Here is a 7,492-nt window from a genome sequence, read left to right on the forward strand (position 1 = left end):
AATAATGAATCCTGGTTCTCCCTTCCTCCTCGGTGACCAATATCAGTTCACCTCCAGTCTTGAAAACCTACAGGTCTTCAAGAGTGATTCTCGAGTTAATCATGTAGAAATCTTGTCACTCTGCCTCTAGAACTCACTGGTTCCCTTCCAATGCCAGACCTATCCACTGCTCTCGCATTATTTAACCACCCAAGCCATTCTTAGCATTCTTCTGGTATCGTCACTGTCTAGTCCTTACCGTGATCACCAGTGCCAGGCCTCTCCATTGCTCTCTCAGTAGTTAACCTCGCCTCCTGGTAAACCACATCTCTGCTGCCTCAATACTCTCTCATCTTCCCACTGACCGTCCAAGTGTCTGACTTTTGACTCATTCTCACCACCGTAAGATATTCTTTGTTTGGATGTACACAAAAAACAACAGCAACAACGAGGGTGTGAGTTCAGCTTTGTGTTCTGTGTGCCACTGATATGAGAGTCCAGTACAAACAATATGAGACGAAGGGGAAAAAAGACTATCCCAGGATTAAGAGAATACAGGGTTATCCTGCTTTCCGAGTTCTGCGCCCCCAGTAACGTCACTAGGATGCTGGGTGGGTGGTGGCTGGGTGGTTGGTTGGAATTGGGGAAGAGGAAAGGAAGGAGGGGTGAGCATGTTTACCAGAAAAGAAAACGGGTGGATAGGAAGAGTAACTACGACAGACTCACATTACTCGCACGTACACAACTCTCTCTCTCTCTCTCTCTCTCTCTCTCTCTCTCTCTCTCTCTCTCTCTCTCTCTCTCTCTCTCTCTCTCTCTCTCTCTCTCTCTCTCTCTCTCTCTCTCTCTCTCTCTCTATCTATATATATATCTATATATATATATATATATATATATATATATATATATATATATATATATATATATATATATATATATATATATATATATATATATATATATATATATATATATATATATATATATATATATATATATATATATATATATATATATATATATATATATATATATATATATATATATATATATATATATATATATATATATATATACACAGGGTGGGCGCGGATACTTCCCGATTTGAGAATGAAATAAAAACCTGTTCACACTTCACAATTCTTTATTCTTCTTTTATGCCTTTCACACAACATGGGAGATTTACTTTTACACTGTTTTAAAGACAATATCTTTTAAATGTCCACCTCCATTGTCAATACACTGATTCAGACGATTTCGGAAGCTTTGGTCTACTCTCTCCAGCATGTTGAGCGGTATATTGGCTATTTCAGTTCGGATGGCGTTCTGTAGGTCTTCCAGGGTCTGTGGACGGTCGTTATACACCAGGGATTTGAGATATCCCCACAGGAAATAATCACAGGGGGCTAAATCAGGTGAGCGCGCAGGCCAGTTTAAGTGTCAAGAGTAGGGATCATTGGCCCTTACTTTTTCCAAGAAAACGGTGGTGCCGTAACAGTGACTTCAGAACGCTATGTGACAATGCTCAGGAGTTTTTCTATGCCTGCTCTCATTAATATGGACCTGGATAATGGAAACGTGTGGTTCCAGCAAGATGGGGCCACAGCCCACATTGCACGCATTTCAATGGGATTCCTGAGAGAAGCTTTTCCCGACCGACTGATTTCCTGAGAGGAGACTTAAAAATTTTAGATGATTCTTCCATACTCCAGTGTCCAGCCACTTCTACTTCACCACCTACAAGCATACCATGTTATCTCTCTCTCTCTCTCTCTCTCTCTCTCTCTCTCTCTCTCTCTCTCTCTCTCTCTCTCTCTCTCTCTCTCTGAAATAACACATTTCCCTTGCCAAAAATCATGTGGTATTTTACCCCAATGTTCCATCAAAGGAATTGCTGAGAGGGAGGTTGAACCCCACCCCTAGATTCGCCCCTGCTATCACTTCAAAAGTTGTTTTAATCAGTCTGATTTACATGATTTGGATAATAAGTTTTGGTTGGGTATATTAATTATAACCAAATACATACGATGTGACAGATATATATATATATATATATATATATATATATATATATATATATATATATATATATATATATATATATATATATATATATATATATATATATATATATATATATAAGAAAACAACCACTTGGAGTGGAACTCTTATACTATGACTAATAAACTTAATGAGTACATTTGAGATATAAGGTAAAATTGTTTGAAACGTACCTTTCAAGGCATGGCACACGAGAGAAGGAAATTTTCTGATGTCTTATTTGTGATGACGGTACCTGCTCTTGATTTAACAATTCTCCATGCTCGAAACCTAAATTGGTTTCAGGCATTTTAGTCTACCATACTTACAAATGTGATAAATAAAATTACACGTGAAAGTATAGCTACATATACGTATTACATAGGCAGAAAGAATGCAGATTGGTTTGCTACAGCTCGGGTGCTGAAGTAGGTATTATTGTGCACAAAAATTCAAACTAAATGACTGAGGTGATGCTGATATGCTCACGTAATGTTGTTAAGTGTCATTCATGACCACCAAACCCACACAAAACCCTATTGCATTGAGACTTCTTGTGGAGTGGAACTCTTAATACTGTGACTATGAACATAATGAGTGGGCTACACATAAGATATAAAGTAAGAGTGTTTGAAACATACCTTCAAAGTATGACACACGAGAGAAGGAAATCTTTTGATATCTGCGTGTTAACAGTCGTGCTTGTGATGACGGTACCTGTTTCGTACGCGTGAGAAACGACGCGATCTATAGAAAACTAGCAAGAGTGACTATTGTATTACCTGTCACGTATCCACAGAATTCCTCTCCAGTAGTCTACCACAGGAGATACGTCTACCCCAAAGTTGAGAACCCTTCATTTAGTTATAGATATACATTCCATAAGAGAGAGAGAGAGAGAGAGAGAGAGAGAGAGAGAGAGAGAGAGAGAGTGATTGTTAATAAAATATTATCATTAAGTTAACCATAAAATTCGTTTTCTCTACACACGCATCACTTAAGCCCCGCCCCCACACTCCAAATCGTTTGGGAAAAAAAAATTTCGCTCCCCGGGCGCAGACTAATCACGGGCACACGGGGGCGGTGAGCGAGGGGCGGGAGGAGGGGGTACGAGAGGACAGGGGTGTGTGGAGGCGGGGTGTGGGTGGGCGGGGACATCAAGGGTGACGTCACGCAGAGTATTCGTGACAAGGTTAGCGGTGAGGAAAAATGAACCAGAGAGAGAGAGAGAGATGTCAGTATTATTTGCTATTTATTTACTTTTTTCTCTTACTTATTTATATTTTTACTTTTTTTTATGTCTATTACTCTTGTTGTTAGTTCTTACCTCTTCTCCAAATTTGGATTGGATGTTCTCTTTGTTAATCTCATTCCTATTGCTTATATAGTTATGTGTCATTTTTACTGTAATTATTCTCTCTCTCTCTCTCTCTCTCTCTCTCTCTCTCTCTCTCTCTCTCTCTCTCTCTCTCTCTCTCTCTCTCTCTCAATCCTACAGTACTCGTTAAAATATCCTCCTTGAGTCTTATTTGCTATCTACTTATTTTCTTCTATTATTTACATTATTTTGAGGCTTTCTTTTCTTCTTCTCTACCTTTTGGTCTCTTTTTATTATGCGTCTTCTCTTTTACTGTTTTAGAATCTTGTGTTAGTTCTCACTTGCTATTTATCTATTGTTACTATTATTTATGTTATTTTCACTTGACATGCCCACTTCTTTGTCTTTGTCTTTTGTTTCCTCTTACTTCTTCTTCTCGTACTTACGGATATTCTCTTTCGTTATTGGCGTCTTCTCTTCCTTCTTATTTGTTATTCATTCATTTTGCTACCTATTATTTTTTCAGGCATCTACTTTGTTTTCAGTTTTGTTGCCCTAATCAATATTCTTTTTTTTTTTTTTTTTTTAACACTTCAGTACAGGACATGTTTCCATATTCATTCTGCTTACTATTTGGTGATTTTATACAGCTTCAGGAACTTCCGTGGGGATTAAAATAGTGAAGACTCTGGCCATTAATGTTGTGAGCTCCATAAATCTTTCCTAATGTCAATAAAATCGTCTAATCACACCCAAAACTCAAAATAAAAATGCGTCCCAGTACTAAAGGAGTTAATAATGTTTCTATCTTTATTGTTCTTTTTCTTACCCTTAGTCATAATTCTTCTATGCTATTTTCATTTTCACTTTTTTTATTCATATTTTTACTTTCGTTGTCTTTTTTCTCACCTTTAGCTATAATTCCTTTGTTTACGTTATTTTCATTTTGTTTTTCTTACCCTTAGACATAATTCCTCTATGCTATTTTCACTTTTACTTTCTTATTCAGAGTTTTACTTCTCTTGTTACTCTTTCTTACCATAAGTCATAATTCCTTTGTTTATGTTATTTTTATGTATGTATGTGTGTATGTGTCCTTTTCTCATTGGCTCACTGGCTCGCCACTGTTCTTTATTGTTCACCTGTTATTGGTTCGATTTTCCAGTGATAGGTGTGTGTGTGTGTGTGTGTGTGTGTGTGTGTGTGTGTGTGTGTGTGTGTGTGTGTGTGTGTGTGTGTGTGTGTGTGTGTGTGTGTGTGTGTGTGTGTGTATTTTGAGTTAATTACTATCATGGTCACATTTTCTTTAGTTTTTAATATGGATCATAACCCAATTGTTCAAAATTATAGTGTAATATTCTATATTTTTGTGGTCTGTAAATATATCTATCTGTTTGATCTGCTGCTGCAGTCTCTGACGAGACAGCCAGACGTTACCCTACGGAACGAGCTCAGAGCTCATTATTTCCGATCTTCGGATAGGCCTGAGACCAGGCACACACCACACACCGGGACAACAAGGTCACAACTCCTCGATTTACATCCCGTACCTACTCACTGCTAGGTGAACAGGGGCTACACGTGAAAGGAGACACACCCAAATATCTCCACCCGGCCGGGGAATCAAACCCCGGTCCTCTGTGTGTGTGTGTGTGTGTGTGTGTGTGTGTGTGTGTGTGTGTGTGTGTGTGTGTGTGTGTGTGTGTGTGTGTGTGTGTGTGTGTGTGTCAATAAGTGGGCCACGAGGACAGGTGAGGTGAAGACAGGTGTGGATAAGACAAGTAAGGTGTGGACAAGTATAGACAGATATAAACAGGACAGGTGTGTACAAGTGTGGTAAGGTGAAGACAGGTGTGGACAGGTGAGGACAGGTGTGGACGGGTATGGACAGGTGAGGGCAGGTATGGACAGGTGTGACCCCATATCGCATTACCTGTTGGGGAAAGGAAGCCGTGGAGGTTATATATTGATTGGTCATGGGCTTGTTCGGGTCTTCATTGTTTGGTGTTGTGGTAAAAATGATCGTAATAATGAGTAATGGTAGTAAGTGATGGAAAAATATTTGGTGCATTTATTTTCCTTGTTTTCTGTTTTCTTTTTGTGTGTGTATAATCATCGTAATGTTTTTTTTCTTTAGTAATTGATAGGAAGAGTAACTACGACAGACTCACATTACTCGCACGTTCACTCTCTCTCTCTCTCTCTCTCTCTCTCTCTCTCTCTCTCTCTCTCTCTCTCTCTCTCTCTCTCTCTCTCTCTCTCTCTCTCTCTCTCTCTCTCATATAATTCATGAATTAAACTCTCTCTCTTATATATATATATATATATATATATATATATATATATATATATATATATATATATATATATATATATATATATATATATATATATATATATATATATATATATATATATATATATATATATATATATATATATATATATATATATATATATATATATATATATATATATATATATATATATATATATCATCACAGGAATTGCTGAGAGGGGAAGGGTTGAAACCCCACCACCTAGATTCACCCTGCTATCACTTCAAAAGTTGTTTTAATCAGTCTGATTTACATGATTTGGATAATAAGTTTTGGTTGGGTATATTACTTATAACCAAATACATATGATGTGACAAAAAAAAAAAAAAAAATATATATATATATATATATATATATATATATATATATATATATATATATATATATATATATATATATATATATATATATAAAAGAAAACAACCACTTGGAGTGGAACTCTTATACTATGACTAATAAACTTAATGAGTACATTTGAGATATAAGGTAAAATTGTTTGAAACGTACCTTTCAAGGCATGGCACACGAGAGAAGGAAATTTTCTGATGTCTTATTTGTGATGACGGTACCTGCTCTTGATTTAACAATTCTCCATGCTCGAAACCTAAAATTGGTTTCAGGCATTTTAGTCTACCATACTTACAAATGTGATAAATAAAATTACACGTGAAAGTATAGGTACATATACGTATTACATAGGCAGAAAGAATGCAGATTGGTTTGCTACAGCTCGGGTGCTGAAGTAGGTATTATTGTGCACAAAAAAATCAAACTAAATGACTGAGGTGATGCTGATATGCTCACGTAATGTTGTTAAGTGTCATTCATGACCACAAAATCCCACACAAAACCCTATTGCATTGAGACTTCTTGTGGAGTGGAACTCTTAATACTGTGACTATGAACATAATGAGTGGGCTACACATAAGATATAAAGTAAGAGTGTTTGAAACATACCTTCAAAGTATGACACACGAGAGAAGGAAATCTTTTGATATCTGCGTGTTAACAGTCGTGCTTGTGATGACGGTACCTGTTTCGTACGCGTGAGAAACGACGCGATCTATAGAAAACTAGCAAGAGTGACTATTGTATTACCTGTCACGTATCCACAGAATTCCTCTCCAGTAGTCTACCACAGGAGATACGTCTACCCCAAAGTTGAGAACCCTTCATTTAGTTATAGATATACATTCCATAAGAGAGAGAGAGAGAGAGAGAGAGAGAGAGAGAGAGAGAGAGAGAGAGAGAGAGAGAGAGAGAGAGAGAGAGAGAGAGAGAGAGAGAGAGAGAGAGAGAGAGAGAGAGAGAGAGAGAGAGAGAGAGAGAGAGAGAGAGAGAGAGAGAGAGAGAGAGAGAGAGAGAGAGAGAGAGAGAGAGAGAGAGAGAGAGAGAGAGAGAGAGAGTGTGATTGTTAATAAAATATTATCATTAAGTTAAACATAAAATTCGTTTTCTCTACACACGCATCACTTAAGCCCCGCCCCCACACTCCAAATCGTTTGGGAAAAAAAAATTTCGCTCCCCGGGCGCAGACTAATCACGGGCACACGGGGGCGGTGAGCGAGGGGCGGGAGGAGGGGGGTACGAGAGGACAGGGTGTGTGGAGGCGGGGTGTGGGTGGGCGGGGACATCAAGGGTGACGTCACGCAGAGTATTCGTGACAAGGTTAGCGGTGAGGAAAAATGAACCAGAGAGAGAGAGAGAGAGAGAGATGTCAGTATTATTTGCTATTTATTTACTTTTTTCTCTTACTTATTTTTATTTTTACTTTTTTGTCTATTACTCTTGTTGTTAGTTCTTACTCTCTCTCTCT

General features: G+C 37.7%; 1 long non-coding RNA gene across 2 annotated transcripts; it reads right to left on the minus strand.

Moving 5' to 3' along the window:
• Positions 1-1,266: 1,266 nt before the first annotated feature.
• LOC123500505 lies at positions 1,267-2,875 on the minus strand. 2 transcript variants are annotated; one of them, XR_006673349.1, is made up of 3 exons: positions 2,661-2,875; positions 2,214-2,310; positions 1,267-1,323 (listed from the first exon to the last, which is right to left on the minus strand). It is a non-coding gene; the product is annotated as an uncharacterized LOC123500505 (long non-coding RNA). The 2 variants fall into 2 exon arrangements; XR_006673350.1 differs by lacking the exon at positions 1,267-1,323 and adding an exon at positions 1,677-1,716.
• Between the last annotated feature and the right edge of the window lie 4,617 nt (positions 2,876-7,492).

Source organism: Portunus trituberculatus, unplaced genomic scaffold, assembly GCF_017591435.1.
Source record: "Portunus trituberculatus isolate SZX2019 unplaced genomic scaffold, ASM1759143v1 PGA_scaffold_368__1_contigs__length_30063, whole genome shotgun sequence".
Taxonomy (NCBI): Eukaryota; Metazoa; Arthropoda; class Malacostraca; order Decapoda; family Portunidae; genus Portunus; species Portunus trituberculatus.